Source organism: Patagioenas fasciata, chromosome 2 (assembly GCF_037038585.1).
Source record: "Patagioenas fasciata isolate bPatFas1 chromosome 2, bPatFas1.hap1, whole genome shotgun sequence".
Classification (NCBI taxonomy): domain Eukaryota; kingdom Metazoa; phylum Chordata; class Aves; order Columbiformes; family Columbidae; genus Patagioenas; species Patagioenas fasciata.
The window spans coordinates 110785784-110804389 of NC_092521.1; the positions used below are offsets into that span (position 1 = coordinate 110785784).

The 18606-nt window shown below is 43.4% G+C and overlaps 2 protein-coding genes across 5 annotated transcripts in view; one reads left to right on the top strand and one right to left on the bottom strand.

The window, feature by feature from the left end:
• Positions 1 to 12927, bottom strand: part of BLVRA (biliverdin reductase A) — a 38847-nt gene extending 25920 nt beyond the window's left edge. The window contains exon 1 of one of the 3 annotated variants that reach the window (XM_071804702.1): positions 12860 to 12927. The gene's annotated coding sequence lies outside the window, so the exon portion shown is untranslated. Of the gene's footprint in view, positions 1 to 8005; positions 8110 to 12160; positions 12314 to 12859 lie in introns of those variants that run through there. The other 2 variants (XM_071804704.1, XM_065832779.2) reach the window with 2 other exon arrangements.
• The window catches only part of COA1 (cytochrome c oxidase assembly factor 1), a 54581-nt gene continuing 48424 nt past the window's right edge, over positions 12450 to 18606 (top strand). Inside the window, exon 1 of one of the 2 annotated variants that reach the window (XM_065832782.2) lies at positions 12450 to 12595. The gene's annotated coding sequence lies outside the window, so the exon portion shown is untranslated. The remainder of the gene's footprint in view (positions 12596 to 18606) is intronic. The other variant, XM_065832781.2, reaches the window with a different exon arrangement.

Genomic DNA, 18606 nt, shown 5'->3' on the forward strand with positions numbered 1-18606 from the left:
GAACAGCAGCCATCAAGGAAAGAGAGCAGACGTTGGCAATTTCCCACTTACATATGAAGCATGGTGTTCATGGTATGGAATACTTATGTTGGCCAGCTTGAGTCAGCTGTCCTGGATCTGCTCCTCCCCAGTGCTATCTCACACCTGCAGCTGGGCAGTTTATTTTCATACCAGATCCCAAAGACTGGAAAGCTACTTGAATAAAACGTTAACTCTGTCCCAGGGTGAAAAGTGTCTAACTGCATGAAGAAAATTTACCCGATTTCAGTCAAACCAGTACAGGCCTCTCCACAAACTGGGTTTCAGACAAATCATCTTTTTTATCACTGGAAACGGAAAACACAAGGCATCCTACGTTAGTATCACAAACACAAACACTAAACATGGATATTTGTAAGTCATCACTGTTTTATCAATGCCTGCCTTAGCTATCAGATGATAAATCTCTGTTTTTTTCTCCCATGGTCAGACTTCTATAGATAAAGGCAGCAATGGAGCCTCAGCAGCTCAGAATATGTAACTGACAACTGTCTGCAATGATCTGTCCTCCAAGTCCACTTGAATCCATTGGCTTTAGTTAGGATTAAATGGAGTCAAAGAAAGACCGTTAATAGTGTGGCAAAACCATGGCTTGTGAGTCACAAGTCATTTGATTACACTTGCTTTCAGGCTTGATGGTTTTTCCTCCTGACCACACAGATTTTAGTTCTGCAGTCGGGAATAGGAAAGTTTATTTCAAATAGGCATATGAGCAAATATAAGGTGATGTGGGAGTTGGAAATTTAAAAAAAATAAAAATAACGAGCACACTGTAAAGTAATGTACTTTGACCATCTCTTTGTTAGAATGACAGAATGGTTTGGGTTGCAAGGGACCTTTAAAGATCATCTAGTCCAAACCTCCTGACATGGGTGTGATGTTTCCCTTTCTCCAGTCACTGGGGACATTGCCTGATCGCCATGACTTTTCAAATATGACTGAGAGTGATGTGGAAACTGCACCAATTCTTCCTACTCATGATGACTCTATTGATGAAAAAGGCCATCTCTGTCAGCATGGCAGTATGAGAACCCAAAGGCAAAAGATGAAGCGTTGAAGCCTCATTTAGTAGTCATTTAACAAAAAGAAACTTAATCTCCAGGGTTATCAGCACCTTCAGGCTTCCTTAGGAGCTGATAACTTGGCAGCATCTAAGATAGGAGGACTTCCCCTCCCATGTTTTAAAAACAGGAACATTATTCCTCTGATATTACAGGACATTTCATGCTGAGAAAGTACCAGCCAATTGACAGGGATGATGGCAAGCTGCAGTGAACCAGCAGTTTTTCTGAAAGGTGCTGTTTCAGCCTGAGTGCATAAACAAAAGAACACTGCTGACCTTGCATTTGAAAAAAAAAGAAAGGTGCATCATGCATTTCCCTGGTACAAAATCAGGACTTCTTCAGAGACAACAGGGAATAAAGAGTGTGTTCTCTATCTCTGCCCACTTGAGAAAGCAACATCCTGTCCAGCGGAGTCTTAGCAGAAAAACTGGGCTCAGAACAGCCAGAGAATTACGTTGCCACATTCCCTGCTCAGAAGGCAAGATGGAAAAGGATGTGAAGCTTTTCTCTCCCCTAAAACAGAAGACCAGCTGCCATCAATTCACCTAGCGTCCTGTTTATTTTATCATATAACATGGACATTTTTATGGTTCTTTTGTGATGTTTTCTTTACGCCTATGTTGCAACTATTACTACATCAGGCTGGCTGTCACCAGGACCCACCCAGGAAGGACTGGGTTGGAAACACCTGTCAGAATACTGTTAGTTTTAAGCAGTAAGCAGAGCTAGGCAAATGACCTTATTCAACAGCCCCTAGTATTAAGGCCTCATTACAGATACCAGGCATATGAGAAAAGACAATATGTCTTATCTTTCTAAATATCGGGCTAAGTGCAAGAATAACTATTCCACTTCACTATGCAAGGAGGTAAATGTAACATAGATTCCAAAATCAAAGTTTTGCTCAGATGTTGCCATTTGAAAAGATTACACAGTCCAAATGAAAAACATGTTTCCCAGATCAAACATTTCCAGCAGTCACCAGTACTAGTTATGCTGACTTCTGCATGACAAACCTAAGACATATCAGGGCTGTTTCTAACAAACTGTGCTCCAGGTTACTCAGACTGCAAATCAAGTACTCCATACTAATGTAAAAAACAGGCCTACTCTGTCTTACATGGGACAGCGAGAATGAAAGCAGGCAAAGCCCATAGTCACCTCCAATGCCAGAAGTGTACCACTCCAGTTTGCAGCCTCATCACTTGACAGTGAGTTGTCACCAGTACAGAATCCATCTTTACCCTTTCCTGTGTGTTCCTCATGGATTTCTGCCTCCGCAAAATCATAGCTTTAGTCAATGACAGAAGTCAGCAGACAATTTGCCATCTCCATCCAAATTTCATGTATCAGATTTAATGGGGACAAAAGAAAAATCTCAGTCCTTTATATATTTGTATCTGTCACTAAGACTAAACCTAGAGAGATCTATACAAACACACTGATCCCACTTCCAGCTGCACACCATTGTGCTACGCCTGGGAAAAATTAGCAAATTACTCCAAAGACAAGTACGAGCAAGCCACTGTGGTCTCTAAATTCATCACCAAAATTACAGACTAACCAGTCTTCTGTTGCTAATCTGTGTTGGAGACTGCAAAAGACAGTAAATACTGACTAAAGGCTGTTTTGCCTAGCAACAGAAGGGTTCACAAAGCTTTATAGCTGCTAGCATAGCTAAAAAACATCCATGGTGTTTCAGCTGTGGTCTCAACTTTTCCTCTCACATCCTGTCCCAGTTCCTCCTCTTACTGAGGGATTATGGAATTATTTAATAATTCCATATTCTTTCTGGCAGCTTTCCTTTGCTCTCATTCACAGAACAAAGGTAACGACAAAACAATAAAAATCCCTTACTGCCTACACATTTCACTAAGAGGGAAAGCTAAGAAACACAGTAATGTTACGTGAGCCATAAGAATAGCTTGCTTTATTAGCCAGTGTAGTGCAGCCTTTAATTTATCATTTAGGATACTTACTGTAATATAATAGGAATGCCAGTTGTACCAAACACGGTCTTTCTAACTGGTTTATACTGCTATACTGAGAAGAAGGGGGAAGGAAAAAAAAAAAAAAGGGGAAACTTCTTTTATGCTCACTGTTGAACTCGTGTTGTTAAAGTGGTGGATTGCAATCATCTGGAAAAACAGGATTAGCAAATGCATTTCATTATCTTTCCCAGCCAGGTGTGTTTTCTGCAATGTTTTCTTATTAGCACAGCAGAGCTCACTCTGGGTTGCAACATTAGTCTATGGAACACTGAAGTTCAGTTAAATAAAAAGCCACAGATCTTTTTGCTTAGTAGAGAAGAAACAGGTCAAATGCATAGATTTATGTTTTTATTACAGTTGCACCTATTCTACAAACTTTCAAGATGTAAGGCAACACTTTAGCCTTACATGCTGTCCTGGTTTCAGCTGGGATAGAGTTAATTTTCTTCCTAGTAGCTGGTATCATGCTGTGTTTTGCATTTAGGATGAGAATAATGTTGATAATACACTGATGTTTTAGTTGTTGCTAAGCGGTCAAGGACTTCTCAGCTTCTGAGGCTGTGCCAGGTGCACAAGAAGCTGAGGGGACACAGGCAGGACAGCTGACCCCAGCTGACCAAAGGGATATTCCATACCATGTGATGTTATGCTCAGTATATATTTGGGGGAAAGAAGAAGGAAGGGGGTACGTTCAGAGTGATGGTGTTGGTCTTCCCAAGTAACTGCCACGTGTGCTGAAGCCCTGCTGTCCTGGAGATGACTGAACACCTGCCTGCCCATGGGAAGGAGTGAATTAATCCCTTGTTTTGCTTTGCTTGTGTGTGTGACTTTTGCTTTATCTCAAACCAAGAGAGAGTTTTCTCACTTTTACCCTTCTGATTCTCTCCCACATCCCGCTGGGTGATAACAAGTGAGCGGCTGCGTGGTGCTTAGTTGCCACCTGGGGTTAAACCAGGACACATGCATAGGAACACTTTCCATGGTCCAAGGCTAACTGCAGAGGAGGGGCACAGGCCCTCAGCAACCTTTGTTCTACTGAGTTACAAGAGGTCATGTATACATTCAGGGTGCTGGCGTTTTCTGAGTTTGTTTTGTCTTGTTTTTTTTTTTTTAACTACAGGATTAAGCTGCTAAGTGCCTTGGCTTTCAGGCTGTTTTTCTTTCCTAAGCCCCATTCTCTACCCTGTCAGTGAAGTAACCTTTTTAAAACTTTGCTTAATAAAGTGCAGTACAACGTAAGTTCTTTTACTACACTGTGCACTACTTACAAACTTCAGAAAGATCTACAGTTGCTTGAAAATTAGAGGTGAATGCATTAACCCTGGTCCTGCATATGTTGATGTTGGTGTACCACTGTGTCAATCACAGGAAATCCTTTCCTGGGGAGTTATTCTCCCACTGCAAACACTGCTTTATTACATCTAAGCTCTTTCTGCTAGTTTTTCCACTTCTTTCCAGTTTTGATTTGTTTTATCTCCTGTTGCCTGGCTGACACTTACCTAGCCAAGGATGGCAGCACAGACAGACCTTCAATGGACCACACCGTGGCAATGGAAAACACCCACTGAAGCTTCTTACAACACATCTGCAAAACATAGAGTGCAATATCCTCTCTACAAATTATATGAAACTGAGGTGACTTCAGAGTCATTATCAATAAGTAAAAATGCCAATGTGCATTCCACTCCTGCATCTTACTAAGTCTTGACATTCAAGTGCAAGATTTAGAGTGATTTCAGTTTTAATTTGAAAACTGGTCAGTTAATTAATCCATTCATCTTCACTTGTTTTGACAAGAAGGGTTTATTTTTAGTGCAGAGATCGAAGTAGCCCCTTTCTCATCCTGTTCTCATCTGCTGAGTTTAGTTTCTGAAGTCTGTGGATACAGCAGACATTCTTCATTAAAGAAAAGAAGTTTGGCCCTTTGACATTTAAAATCAAGTCTTTCAGAGCTGAATGTGGTGGTCTTTGAGGTCTGTTGGATTTGGTTTTTGGTTTGTTTTTTTTTTTTTTTGGGGGGGGAGTCGTTGTTAAAACACCCAGTTAGAAATACATTCGGAAAATACTGACGATACTAAAAATAAGAAGTTGAAAACTACAAAGATTGATTTTCCTTTTTAGCTATACAAAATAAGCATTACCATTCCTTCAAGGATAACACAAAACATACGTCACTGATTTAAACTCCAGCTGCTCAGAAATGGTAACTCAATTCACTATCTAAAGAAACGGTGAGGTTGGTATTGGAAAAAAAAGTCTGTTGACCATGTGCATGTAAATCCAGGACAAGTCCAGTATCATCAGCCTTCCAGTATATGGGAAGGTCCCTGATGAAACAGTAAGAATCATATCAATCATTAATATTTTACTATCAATTATTGAACAGCTTATCCTTGGTGTCATCTCAAGGCACATCAGGGATAAGAGAGTCATTAGGGGCAGTCAGCATGGCTTTACCAAGGGTAAGTCATGCTTGACCAACCTCATAGCCTTTTATGAGAATGTAACAAGGTGGATGGATGATGGCAGAGCGGTGGATGTGGTCTACCTTGACTTCAGTAAAGCCTTTGACACAGTCCCTCACAGCATCCTCTCAGCTAAATTGAGGAGGTGTGGTCTAGACAATAGAGTAGTGAGGTGGGTTGCAAACTGGCTTAAAGAGAGAAGCCAGAGAGTGGTGGTCAATGGTGCGGAGTCCAGTTGGAGGCCAGTATCTAGTGGAGTGCCTCAGGGGTCAGTACTGGGGCCAATATTATTCAATATATTCATTAATGATTTAGACGAGGGAATTGAGTGTACTATCGGCAAGTTTGCTGATGACACTAAGCTGGGAGGAGTGGCTGACACGCCAGAAGGCTGTGCTGCCATCCAGCGGGACCTGGACAGGCTGGAGAGTTGGGCGAGGGATAACCTGATGGAATTTAACAAGGGAAAGTGTAGAGTCCTGCATCTGGGCAGGAACAATCCCAAGTTCCAGTATAGGTTGGGGCATGACCTATTAGAGAGCAGTGTAGGGGAAAGGGACCTGGGGGTCCTGGTGGACAACAGGATGACCATGAGCCAGCACTGTGCCCTTGTGGCCAGGAAGGCCAATGGCATCCTTGGGTGTATTACAAGGGGGGTGGTCAGTAGATCGAGAGAGGTCCTCCTTCCCCTCTACTCCGCCCTGGTGAGACCCCATCTGGAATATTGTGTCCAGTTCTGGGCCCCTCAGTTCAAGAAGGACAGGGAACTGCTGGAGAGGGTCCAGCGTAGGGCAACAAAGATGATTAAGGGAGTGGAGCATCTCCCTTATGAAGAAAGGCTGAGGGAGCTGGGGCTCTTTAGTTTGGAGAAGAGGAGACTGAGGGGTGACCTTATTAATGTTTATAAATATATAAAGGGTGAGTGCCACGAGGATGGAGTCAGGCTCTTCTCAGTGGCAAACAATGATAGGACAAGGGGCAATGGGATCAAGCTGGAACACAAGAGGTTCCACTTAAATTTGAGAAAGAACTTCTTCTCAGTGAGGGTAACAGAGCACTGGAACAGGCTGCCCAGGGAGGTTGTGGAGTCTCCTTCCCTGGAGACATTCAAAGCCCGCCTGGACACATTCCTGTGCGACCTCACCTAGGCGTTCCTGCTCCAGCAGGGGGATTGGACTAGATGATCTTTTGAGGTCCCTTCCAATCCCAAACATACTGTGATACTGTGATTGACTATCTAAGTTGCATGACCTGTTTGTGGCAACAGGTTTTAGTAAGACTTTAATTAAGGTTAAAGTGCTGAAAATAATTTTAAATATTTACCTATTGCTTTTTATTTTGTGAAGAATAAAATTCAAGTTAGATTTAAACTATTGAAACATATTTGTCTTTATTTTCCCATTTATCAACAGAAGCAACAGAAAGATGCTCAAACACTATGTTATTAATTTTTGGCACAGTGTCATTCCGTGTTCACATGTGTAACCAGAAGACCAATAGTTGAATGACTATTCGCTTTCCAGGAAAATTAATTTGGCAAATCGATGCAAGGAGTTTGATAAAAATTATTTCACACAAAATTAGTTAAATAAACTGCTGCCCTAATTAACATTACCTTGTTTTGTTTGAACAAGCTCTAACACAGAAGTCCAGCATGATGCCAGGAGAGTTACATAAAAGCTGAGCCTCTTTTTTCTGTGTGTAGACTGAGCCTTGATGCATTTTTTTTAAGACAGAGACTGGTAGTAGCTGTGACTAGAGCATAAAGTAATTGTTAATGAAGTGTCAATGTGTTTTACATACAGATTCTGTATCATATATGAGGACATAAGAATCACCTTTCTCCCATCAAAGGCTGACTGGAATATGGCCCCACCACTTCCCTTCACAAAAGGAAAATATTATCTCCACTTTTCGCATGGGTAAACTGAAGCACAGCAAGGTTAATGGTCTGTTTCAGAAGGGGGTGTCAAACATCTGCAGTAAACATGGATTTTAACAGGATTTGGAGGAAGATCAGCATTTGTGAACATAAGCCCAGAAGCCACTTTCTAGGGAGGGTTTTAAATGACCTCTCATGCTCTCACCATGCAGTGCTCTGGCCACCCAGTGATGCTACTTGGCTACTTCCACGTCATTTACAAGGTAATACTCTGCTTCACTGCACCTTGAACATTCTTCCAAACCAAGGGCTTTTCCCTTTTTCCTTTCTCTCTGTTCCCCATCCCCCTCTCGAGTGCTCGCCTGTCTCCTCTAGTGTGGTGAGTGCCTTTGGAGCAGGGAGCACAGTCTGACTCGCAGGACTGCCCCACTCCTTCACAACCGAGGGGGAAACGCTGGTGACAAGCAATCTTGGGAAGGGTGGAAGGAGGTGGGGATCAGAAGACGAAAGTGGTGCTTCCAAATTCTAATTACAGTTAGCAGGGATTAAGTAATAGTCACTAACCTCTTCAGCTCACAGAGGAGAAACGTGATCCTGTTTAATTCTCCTCCGCTCCCTGCAGCTCCTTCTTATACAACCCTTCGCAGCTCTCGCGTATCAATGCACCGCTGCTATCAGTGCAGCAACACCCCCTCCGCCAGGAATCCAATAAGGACTCTATAGGGGCGGGCTATAGCCAGGAGCAGCTGCAGAAAGGCTGGTCCAGGCACCGGAGCCGGGTGTTTCTTCTAGAGAACACCCAGAAAGCTGCACATGGCTAGCAAGGGGCTGAAACCTCCCTGGAGACCCGTACAAGACGCCGGTTAAGCCCATGCAGCCCAGTCACGCAATGGCTTGCAGACACCGGTAGATCAGCAGTATCCATAGGGTTTACACTGCAGGCTGAGCCCGTGCTCGGGAAATTGGGAGTTTCAGTAGTGCCAAGCTGAAAATAAACACTCCTGTGCCTGGCTCCCCCCAAGCAGGCGGTATACAGAAAGCAGCCGCTAGGACAGCCCAGAACAGATGTTACACAAGCTCCTACTCAAGACTATTTGTCTCCCTTCCCACAGGGATTGCTTCCTGGCCCATTACCTACTGTGCTCAAGCACCAGCTTTTCCTTGGAGAGCCACCTTTTACCCAGATCTTACTCCCAGCCTCTTTACTTGCCATTTGTTATCTACATGCAACAGGACATTCAGCTGCCTCATTCAGGGCTTGGAAGATAAAAGCCTGAGAGGGTGCAGCTATTTTCCCCGAGGCCAGTAGTTCCTGCAATAAACAGTGTATGGAATAAGGACAGTCTGAATTCCACAGATCATTCTATACCATGCCGATGTTGGGCGTTTACAGACCTTGATAAAACCCAAAACTGTGTCACATTGGGACTACACTTACAAAGGATCACATTCTATACTCGTTTACCTCAACAGAAATAACTCTGTAGAAATCAGTAACTATTTTTGCACCTGAGTGTGTTCTATTCAACCTGTTTCTGGCAAATCTTGGGGCATGCTCTGTGTAAGTAGTAATACCTTAAGTAGTCTGATTTCTTCCTATAAAAGTCAAAAATTCAGTGCAGCTCTACATTTCTTAATTTCTTTTTCTGAAATTCTGCAGAAATTTTAAGAGTGCTACACTCTGCTTTCCATCTTTTCCCACTAATTTCTTCTGGTCAATTAACTTACCAGCAAGACTTCAAAAACTCACTTGGCCTCCTCCCAGCCACATTTGCTTTTCCAAAGTGACATTTTCTGAGCCAGTTATAGAGTTTTAACTCATGCAAAACTTCTGTGGTCTAACATAACATCATCCGAACATGGGTTTTATACTGACATTACTATGCTGGATGTTTCAGATATGTCATAGGATGTTTTAAAATGCGTTCCTTCCCCTCTCAAACACATTGTATTACCACAGACTACAGCACAGATCTACCTATCAGCAGCTCTAATTACAGTTGTTACATAACTGCAATGAGGAGGAACTCCAGAGAGTGACTGAAGAATTCCATACAAGACTAAGCAGCAGAAATTTTAAAGTCCATCAAAGCATGAATGATGGTCTGCAACATATGTATGGTATTGCATTGGCAGACCAGGAGATACAGCATTTAAAGATATACATCATGAGTTCAACATATGGGATTGCTAATGACTAGCACAGCAACTGCATGCTTAGCAGAAAGTAATGAATCAATTAGCATGATAGGAAACCATAACGAAAGGCAGAACATATGAAAGAATGCATGTGGGAGTGATTAGAGGCAGATGTAACTCGAAGCCTTTAAATTCATTAACAGCGCTCACATTTGTACAGCCACATGTTCTACAGGATGCAGGACCTATCCAATCTCATAATTAACATTGTACAAAAAGAAAAAAAAAAATACTTCCCAGATTGATCAGCTCCCAAAACCAAGTGGGAGTGGCAAAATGCAGCCACACAGGAGGGCCTATCTGCCTCTTTCCAGCACACTTTGGAGTTAGGTTAGCGTAAACCAGCCAGGTAACTACTTGTTGTTTGATCCCTGTACACCGCCTCGAGCTTGCTCTGCCATAGGTTTGTTTATTTATTCAGGCATCCAGATAACAAACCCCAAATGTAACTGAACTCCATACCTGGTCAAGATTCAGGGGGTAGAGGGAGCAGCTCCTCCAGAGGCGAAATGAGACATAAGGGAGCCATTTGTGGCCATGAGATGAGCAGCCGGCATGGCAAGAGAAGCTAGGGTCCCCAGGGTGGTGAGAGTGGGCAGGGGCAAACGCCAGCCTTGCAAGAAGCAGCAGGAAATATCCCCCAGTGTGGACATAGCTCTACTGCTGTATCGATGTCTTACACAGTCTGTTTCTCTTTCCATATGGAAATAGCAGGGTGAGTATCTATATATAACGAGTGCCTTTCAATAACAATAAAACTTCATTAAAATTGGATGGATATTATATAGCTTTCATCATTGAAAAATTACAAGGGGAAGGCCTGCAGGGGTAGTTTAGGCCAACACAGGCATAGCTGGGAACAACAGACAAGTTTTTGGCACAAATCCTTCTTCAGGTCTGAAATGTATGAAATAGATTTTTTTAGAGAATAATTGGGTATGTGGGAGTCAGACCACCCCTGAAGGTAAAGGCAACAGGTTCCCACAAAGAAGGGATGTTAGTGGAAAGGCAGGAGGCGAGAGAGGTTAAAAAACCTGCAGCTTTGCCTACAAAACAGCCTCTGCCAGAGCGCAGGAAGATAGCCTAGGTCACCTGCTCCCTTTTTTGTCCTGTATTTCTCATTGTCCGTTTTTTTTTTTGTCATATCTGCACATCGTATTGTTCTGCTGATTTTTTTTCCATGCCATGTTTCTCCCTGCTCTCACCTTCCACAGTCCTATGAGTGTTACAAGTCCTAGCAAGCAGATGTATTAATTAACTTCGGCTACAACCTAGCAAACTCCCACTTCTCAATGATTTTGTTAGGAACAACTAAGCAATGCAAAATAATGTAATCATTACTGTGACGACAGAGCTTGACTAGCAACCACTAGAAGACCTCCACAGGAAGGAACAGTTTTATTTGGGATAATTCAATAGCGCATAATATTCCATTAAATCAGAATGGTAAGACCAAAAAAAGTAAAAAGCTGGAAACTACTTGGATAATAGAAGAAACTGGCTTGGCAAGAGCCCTGAGAAGAATGGCTGATTCGATTCCTCAGCCAGGACGCACAGACAATAAATAAGACAGCAGGTACAACGCAGTAAGAAACAGCAGCGAAATACACTTTATCGGTACACTCATGGCTTAATTTCAGATTAATCAGAACCTGTGAGCCAAGACTTGGGGCCCTGTAATCCAGCAGTGCTCACGCATACTTTACAAATGCTACAGCCTGCGTGCTGAGCTCAGTGACAGCCCTGGACAACTCGCTTAAATAAACGTCACCGTGGTCATGGCTTACATGGTACAATGATGAGGGATAAATTAGGAATGAAAAAGATAAGCTAAAGACAGCAGTAATCAAGTTAAATATGCATATCAGTGTATGGAATCAGATCATCAGATAAAATCCAGAAAGTTATCTTTGGGGATTGCTGGAAAGATGCTTATGGAAATTGTTGGGTTTTCCAATTTTAATGCAGAAGAGCGTTTTTATGGTGTCCCCGATTGGGGCTTGGCCTGGAAAATAATAAGCCACCACAAAAGAGAGCAGATCTCAGAAGTAGGCAGCAAGTTCGGGTGTATTTGGGATTATTTGTACGGAGCAGACAGGATTTGGGTTACAGGGAGGCCCGCGCTTTGTTATGAACCAGATATTGACCTGAAGAAAATGGGAAGAGCAACAGTAACTCCAAAATGTCAGAAAATATTTAACATTCACACTTGTTTTCACATGGACCAAAAGATGTACCATATTCAAATACAAAGCCTCTTGTCAACAACTGTGACCACTTCAGAATGAACCAGTTTGTTGCATGCTGAAGCAACATTGTTGGTCTAGAAACCAGATTCTGGCACAGCGCTATTTGTAGTTACTTTTGCTTTCTCTGAGAGACTGCAAATAAGATGTAGGCATTAACACCTCGTGAATACATTTAACTTTCCATTTAGCAATGGCTTTATTCAGCATGACTGTAGAGAAGGGTAGCAGCAAACAATCATTGGAGCTTAAAGAACATTTTGAAAATAAGTACCAAGGCCTCATATTTGTTCTGAAACTGTTTGTTTTCTTTTCAGGGAATACTGTTTGTCTTGAGAAGCTGACAGGATCTGGGTTACAGGCAGGCCCGCGTTTTGCCATGGCAGCCGGCTGGGAACCGCAGCCGTCTCCTCACAAGTTTCCCCCTATTCACCCCCCACAGCCGAGGCTACGGCTACGGGACACGTGCCACCTCCGCCGAAAAGGCCGAGGCACAGACCGAGGAAGCCTCCAGCCGTGTCTCCGAGGAGAGGACCCTCAGAAATCACCCCCTGGTCGGCACACAGCCGGGCCGGAGCCGCCGCCACAACCGCCGCAGCGCCCTCCCCTCAGCCGCGGCCGCCGGCAGCGCCCCCTGGCGACACCGCCGGCCGCGGCAATGGCGGCCCCCACGGCCCACGCGTGAGCTCTTCCGCTGACCGCCGCTGCTGTGAGTGGGGAGGGACAGCCGAGCCCGGGACGCGGTTACGGCACCTGTGGGCGGTGGGGTACCCGAGTGAACTCCCCCTGCCCGCCGGCGGGCTCGGCGCTGCACAAAATGGCGTCGCGGGAGGGGGCAGCGGGAGGCGGGAATGGGGCGCGGGGGTGAGTTTGCAGTGGGGAAGGTCGAACAGGGCTCCTCCGGCTCTGTGAATAAATACAGGAAACAACAGACACTTAGGAAGGCGGTAGGGGTGAAAACAGAGGCACTAACCGGGTGTCATCACGGTGAGGGGAGCTGTGCGGCCAGGTGGCCACAGGCCTGCTAAGCGTGGAGTCTTAGACCCATAAGAGGATGAACAAGGGTAATAATTATACACACATCATCTCATAGTGCATTTACCAGGGCCGTGTTGACGTAACTGCACTTTAAGTACACCTCACCTGCTTTTAGAAGTGGGGTGTGAGGCAAATCCATTTAGTAAGGTAAAAACAAAGCCTGATGCGCATAAAGTATTCAAGCTGCTTGTAAAAGCGTGCTCCTCTAATGCTGGTTTCATCTATTTAAAAGTCATTTCCAGAGAAGGTACCGCCCAAGGGAGCTCGCACGCAGGTGGGTTTGAGATGGAGGAGGCACGGGGTGCCATCGCTTCTGCCCCACAGCCAAGAGGCACAAAGGGCCATGACAGGCAAGCCGTACCTCAGCCCAAGGAAAAGTTAAAACAGGTACAGGCCCACAGTGCTCTGAGCCCTGGAAAACCTGGTGACAGAACCACAGGTATCAGAAGTTTGAAGAAACAAGGCAACTGTAAAGCAAGTCAGTTTCAGTAGCTTATCCACGTAGTACAAAAACTATAGTAAATTTGCTTCCTCGTTTGGTACAACTTGAAAAGGGATCAAGTTGTCTTGAGCATGTTTAATATTCCAACACAATGAAAAAGAGGAATTGCTATGTTTCTTTCTCTAAAAAAACAAACAAATAAATAAATTTGAAACTCTCCAGTTTAAGATTGCTTCCATAACTAGATGAGACAAGGCTTTTGCCATCCCTTTTGATTGGTGAGGCTAGCTCCTTCAGCCCCTCAGCTTAGTTGGTTTTGACTCAAATCAGTTACTTTCTGCCGATTTACATTAACTCTTGAAAGTACAAGAAGGGAGCATGCAGCATGAGGTGTAAGAGTGGGCTGGATTGCTTCTTCTAGCGCCAGGTTTTGATAAACTGAAGCATTGAAATGTAAAATGAGCAGCCCCTGTTAGGTCAGCCTCACAGTCTGGAGCAATAGCAGGCTGTGACAGCAAGATGGCCCTATTCCACTGCCCAGCTGTACCTCTATCAGGTTTAGGGATCAGCTGCCTTTTTGAAAGTTGGTTTTCGGATGCATCAAGGTTTTGTGGACTTGGCATACACCACAGCAGCACAATCCAGCAGAAGGGAGGGAAAGTGAGCATGAGTATGCCTTCTAGCAGAAACTCACAGCTGACATTAAATGCAGTGTTAAACTGCACCTACTCTTTGTTTTGAGTTTAAGCTTTGACACGAATTTGAGAGTAGAACAATGTTTCCTGCCGTGCCAGAGCCCGTGTTAAGGGTTCTTCTTAAACTTGACTGGGGGTGTGGTAGGGACAGACGCGTGTATGTTGACAGATAACAAAATGCTGCCTTTCTGGCAGCTTAGTGCCTAGAGATCATTTTGTCTTAGTTAAGACTTCACAAGAATTACTGCTTTCACTGTCTCAGCATAATAGTTTAAGGTACTGAAATATCCCAAATCAGCCAAATTCCATTAAATACAAAGTGCAAAGAAAAGTTATCTTAAACAAGCAATGTAGCAATTTTAAAGTTGATGCATTTATTCCCCTGAGGAAAAAGGGGGGTAAAGAGGTTAATCAAACTTAATGTGTCAAGTTTTTTGCTAGATGAGCTTTAATTTAGACCCATGTAAATTGAATCAAAAACATGGAGAATGGAGATAAGGAGCTTTTGGGATTAGAAGAAAAAAATAACCCCCAAACCCTTCATTACTACCTTACAGCTTTTTCTAAGTAGTCCTTCACTCTTGCAGGTCTGAAACTAATCAAGTGTACATGGATTATTGCTGCACATATTTTACTTCAAAGCTGTTTATTCCCCAGAAGTCAGAGGCTTTGCATGTCTGTTAATATAGTACTTTCCAGGCCACTTTTCTAATACAAACTTCTGAGTTTTGACTCAATGCCAGAGGAGCAAAAGGAGCAAAATAACATCCTTACCTTTGCAGCTGTAACCACAACATAAAACCAAGCAGGAGGAAGAGCTGATGTTGGGGTTTGTTTTCAGTACACTTAAGGCACCTGAAGTGTTGTAGCTTGCAGAAAGAGACAGGCCCACGCATGTCTTACCTAACAACATGGCTGTTAGGGCACTTGATCTTGCTTTTACAAGTGCCACAGTTAAGCCAGCACAGGTGAATGAAACTTATCTGTTAAATAACAGCTCTGTGCAGGCATCATCATTGCACAGCAGTTTCTCTTTGCCTGTACTACTGTCATGGATGAGTGGAATGCATCTCACTCAAAAGAAAGAAGCGGCAATATGTTTTATTGTGGTTAAATAATAATTTGACAGAGTCCAATGAATGCAATGGAGGAAATACACAGAGGAAAATTGAATTAGCCTCAAGTTAGAATGATGTGCACAGAGACTGGAGATGCAAAGCGTAAGAAAAGCCCTCCCCATTGAGTCATGGGATTTGGAATGGACCCTCTTGCTTTCTAAATGCCTTAGGGAGCCTAGGTGCAGCTAGGTCCAGTCTTAGTCCCAGGCTGGATCAACAGTTTATGTCTAAGAGTAGAGACATAAGGAATAAAGGTAAGGAATACAGAGGTTCTAATGATTAGTACTGAGTAGCCACATTGGTATAAATTCAGCATGCAATCAGACTTACCAAGGCAAAAATCAAAGTTACTGTACTACAGGGTATCATGATATCAGTCACTTACCAAAGATCCGCCATTGGCAAAAGGTCTCTCTGCCTTGAGGAGCAACCTTGAGAGGTGTCCCAGCAGCTCAAGGGGAGATCACCACCATGCAGCCACGCTGCCTAGCAGAGAGAGCTCAAAGAAGGCTCACATAGGCTGTCATATTTATAGATTAAAGTGGTTGGCTTGTAGTCAAATCATATGCAGTGGAAAGGTACACACGAGACTCCTTGTACCCACAGATTTCTTTGTTCCTTGATAAATGAGTCTTTGAAAAGCCACTCGCTATTCATACGTCTACCGCATGATCAGTGTTCAGGCTCATAGGCATCGGTGATCCCTGTGTCACTGCTTCTTTGTGGTGAACTAGAGGAGTTCATGGATTGGCGTTAGCTCAGGCCTTTGCATCCTTTGGAGCCAGCACCAAACCACTGCCAGTCTGGTCAAGGGGGCGAGTGCACCCTTCACAACTACCTTACCTCGTCTGCAGCAAACCCTTAGAGCAGCTCCGAGAATGATTTGGTGGCAGCTCAGCTTGTGGTTGTTCTGAGAATTAGGAGGGATACAGATCTGAAGGCCACATCAGCTCTAGCCTACTTTTGTGCAGGCTTGTCCAACTCCAAACTGTACAAGTGTCACAGAAGCAGAAGTCAACAACAGATGCATGCAAACATTTGATCTTGAAATGCTTGCATATTCAAGTTAGGAGGAAGGAAGAGGCGGGAAAAAAGGAACTTAGCTGAATTTTTCTAATTGTCTATAATGCTGTTAGTGACTCAGTCTACAGTTTTGAGCTGTGATTTTGCATAACTGAGGAGGCTGCAGAAAAAGGCTGTATTGTTTCTTAGTTTCTGGAAATAAGCAGCAGTTACATGACCATAAAGCTAGTGTGGGAACTAACCTCTTGAATATGCAGTCTTACTTTTTTTCTACTCAGCATACCATAAGGAATAGAAATGATTTGAGTATGTACTTCTGAAAAGCTACTTGATACAAAAGAAAACTTTAAATTTTACTAAAAAGATTCCAGTTGTCAGTTCAGCATTGCTTCTTGGTCTTCTCCCTGTTGTGAGCAACTTGAAAAGCACCACCAGCTACTTACATGACATTTGCTTTTAAGCATGTTTCGGGTGATGCTTCCTGGTATTAGTGTGTCTTTAGTTAAGTGATAGAATACTTTCATCTGCTGGGGTGGCAGTGGTGGTTTTTGTTTAACAACTGCATAGCAGTAATAACAGTTGTATTTAAACACCCTCTCTTCTCCCAGGGCAGAGTAATTTGCTTTTCTTTGTATTTACGTACTTTCATTAAGTGATTGCACAGCATATCGCCAGCTAAAATAGATAGTCCCTGTTTCCAGAGCTGCCTCAGAGTACTCTGCATATCCCCTGCACACAGCAGAAAATTTAGAGGGTTTTGCCCCACCTTCCTCACCCTTCTCTACACCAAATAAAAACTCGTTCCTGCTATTAATTTGATTGCTACACTAAACATAGTAAACCAAATGATCCATTACCTAAAAATGGATTCTGCCATCATGTTATTAGACCTCTCATGGATCAAACTGGAGGCATGTGAACAGGGAATGTTTTCCTCTTCCATATCTGTAGCTGTATCTGCTTTGAAGAATGGTTTTGCAAGCTTCTCCCATTAAGTAACAAAGAGATAGAAATCTTCCACATCCCTGTGTGCCTTCTCCAGATGTGGATTAACTTCATTAGTGGCAGCACTAATCTCCCAGTCTGTCTGGCAGGTGTTGATCTATGCTCCAGCACTAGCATAGATTCACTTTGATGATGTTAAATGAGTTAGAGCCAGGAGTGTGCTTTTGAAGCAGATTGTCTCCATGTACTGTGCTTTGACTTGAAGTTGAGGCTTTAAGGTGTACCACCAGAGACTGTACCACCAGAGGATGCCTAACAGACTCATAGGTGGGAAAGTCTTTGAGAGCAGGCAAGAGCTAGTATAAATGAACCACACACACAAAACCCCTACAATGGGAACACAGTCCCCAGCATCGTTTATTTTGATTTACAGACCTGTACTTATTCCTGATATAGATATAGCCAGCAGTAATTATAATAGAGATCATTCTAGCATTAAAATATTTATAAATGGATGTATTGAACTCGCCCAGAAGTAAGACCCATAAGGAAAGGGAATATCCATGGGGAAGTTTGATCCATCAGAAGTCTAACATAGTCCCAAAGACCTCAGACTAGTGCTTTCCAGTCTTTTAGCACTCTACAGGAGCCTCTATGTGTATACATACGCAGGCTCGTCACAGGAAGAGCCAGAGGCCATGGATGCATTTGCAAAGAGCAAGTTTTATTTTAATTACCTCTCTACTGGGGGATCTCCGAAGCCACACCTAAGCTCCCAGGCAGAGGTGACACCAACAGGGACGCAGGCGCTGGTCAGTTCAGCCCTGCTGAGCTCGCCTGTATTTCAAGGCTTCAGGCAGGCGCAGCCTCCCGCTCTTTCTCACAACAAAGCAGGAATCTCAGACATAGTGATAAGGTGCCTAGAGTTCCTCACAGGCCTATGTTATCTAACACAGAGGTTCTACCCATCCAGCACACAAGGTCAGTAAAACAATTAGTGTGATGTATTTGCTTTTTCTACAGACAGGTGCAAGGCACTTGAGCGTATTTACATTTAACTAACCTCCTCACCAAATCTTCTGCTATATCCCCATACACTCTACAACTGGCTGTATGGTGTTGATGAACACCACAAATCAAAGGTTTAAAAACATCAGTACACTGAGTTCTGGACTGCTTGAAAAGACACGCTCATCTATCTGAGCAACGTTCATTTTAATGTGACATGAAAAGTCATTCACCTGAGACTGGGAAACGTATGCTAGAGTACTTAGGAGGTCAGAGAAAATAAGAAGACTCGGAATGCAGAAATGTTTGTGGATACAGGGTGACTAGACTGCCTAACAAGAGTTCACTTTGGCAGGTTGTAGGTAAAAGGAATACAAGTCTTGCCAGAGACACAAATCAATAGTAAAGCAGGAATTTGTGTTCTGTTCATGGCATAAGAGAACCATAAAAG